Source organism: Lithobates pipiens, unplaced genomic scaffold (genome assembly GCF_037356315.1).
Source record: "Lithobates pipiens isolate NorthernLeopardFrog02 unplaced genomic scaffold, aLitPip1_a1.2 Scaffold_56, whole genome shotgun sequence".
In the NCBI taxonomy this organism is placed as follows: Eukaryota; Metazoa; Chordata; class Amphibia; order Anura; family Ranidae; genus Lithobates; species Lithobates pipiens.
The window spans coordinates 262,488-264,769 of NW_027507878.1; positions in this window are offsets into that span (position 1 = coordinate 262,488).

Genomic DNA, 2,282 nt, shown 5'->3' on the forward strand with positions numbered 1-2,282 from the left:
TTTTTACTAGTACATTTTTGACACATTTTTCTGACCATTGTCATTTATACAGCAATCAGTGCAATACAAATGCACTGATTCCTGTGTAAATGACACTGGCAGTGAAGGGGTTAACCAGGAGGTAACAGTGTAGGGGTTAAGTGTGTCCTAGGGGCGTGTTTCTAACTGTGGGGGGGGGGGGGGCGTGGCTGTGTTTTACAGATCACTGATCTCTGCTCCAATCACAGGGAGCAGAGATCAGTGTCACTTGTTGCTAGGCAGAACGGGGAGATGCTGTTTACATCGGCATCTCCCCGTTCTTCCTCCCTGTGAGACGATCGCGGGTATACCAGCAGTGATCTAATCCGTGGGACCCGCGGTCGGACTCACGGGGGTCCCGACTGGTACGCACGCGATGGCAGGGTGGCAAATTCAAACAGATGTACATGTACGCCCATTTGCCTGTCCGTGCCATTCTGCAGGCGTACATCATCGTGTGCCGGCTGGGAAGTGGTTAAGATGATCAGCATTACAATGAGAATGTGCCCCGATGTCTGTTCTCCACATGGAGAACATGTGTGCGTGCATGCTCAATAGAACCACACAACCATTGATTTCAATGATGTGCAGGGCGATAGCTGCAGATGTTATCCAATCACATTGCACAGTGTATGGTGAAAAGAATTGCTCACACAGATAAGTGGATGCAAATTTGCCCAATCAGATTGTACAGTGTATGGGGAAGTGATATGGCTACACTTCTGGTACTGTGTAGAGGTAATTGAAAATAGTAGAGTTTTGAGGGTATATATATATATATATATATCCAGGGCTTTTTTTCTCAGAAAACAGGTGCAGGAACTCCTCCCTTCTGAGTCAGCCCTGGACTCCACCCACTACTCATCTGTGTGCACTGTTCCTTGGTTCCACCCCTTACCCACCTCCGAGTACCACCCCTATTAGAGAATACAGAGCAAAGTATCATTTTGTGGTGCTAAGTATTTTATATGGAATTTGTTAATAATAATAAGAAAGGCAGTAAAATAGATCTAGCAACAATAGATACATCCCAGCAAAAAGGGACCCCCAACAGCCAGCATCAGTAGACCAACAATTGACTCCCTGCAACATAGGACCCACCCCCAGGAAAAATAGACCCCCCACCAGCAACAATAGACCTCCCCAGCAACAATAGACTCCCCCAGCAACAATAGACCTCCCCAGCAACAATAGACCTCCCCAGCAGCCAGCAACAAAGACCCCTCTCTCAGAAACTATTGACCCCCTCAGGAACATAAGACTAACCCCCAGCAACAGTAAATCCCCAATGAACAACAGAAGATCTCCCAAGCAATAACAGACCACCTTCCTCCGCAAAAATAGATTCCAGCATCAATAGACCCTCCAGCACACTCCAGCACCCCTTGCCAATCAGTTATGGAGGTGCCGGAACTGCGTTCCCCCACGTTCCTGCTGAAAAAAAAACCTATATATATATATATATATATATATATATATATATATATATATATATATATATATATATATATATATATATATATATATATATATATATATATGTATATGTGTATGTATATATATATATATATATATATATATATATATATATGTATGTATATGTTTGTAAAACGTAGAAGCAGTTATGCACGCCGGAGAACGCGTAAGCGTTCGTGCGCAAACACACATATTTAACAAGCTAAAGCGCGTGCGCCGTGTCAGGCGAGGATGAAATGGTGTGTTAGTTGTAAGACAGATCTACATGTTCTGGACAGAAATTGTACATTTAAAACGAGATTCTATACATACATTTTATCCTGGTAATAGAAGATGGTAAATTGTAGTAAAGTTCTCCGTAGTATTCGGACAAAAATGTAGAAAATGACATTGGCTGCGCTTGCTAATGGCGGGCGTGAAAGTTTGAGCAAGCGCGCTTCCTTTGTAAATACGGTTTGGTGCAGGCGAGGGCTCCATCATTTATGATAAATGTTTGAGTCCCATTTTTTTTTTTTTTTTCTGCAATTGCTCCAATTTCTCCACTTCACCACAGGCGCAGGTCTTTAGTAAATATCCCCCTTTGTGTTGTAGAAATGACTTTGAGGACGGTCATCTTTTGCCCCCCTTGCTGTTTGTGGTGAGTGGTGACACCCCAGCAGAGTGACGATGGGCGCCCCATGCTCAGTCACACCCCACCCACATTTCATTCATTCTCTGTAATGAATTCTCAGTCCAGGGAGCGCTGGGCGGGGTGACTCCTCCCTCCCTCCTGACTACTCCCTCAGCAG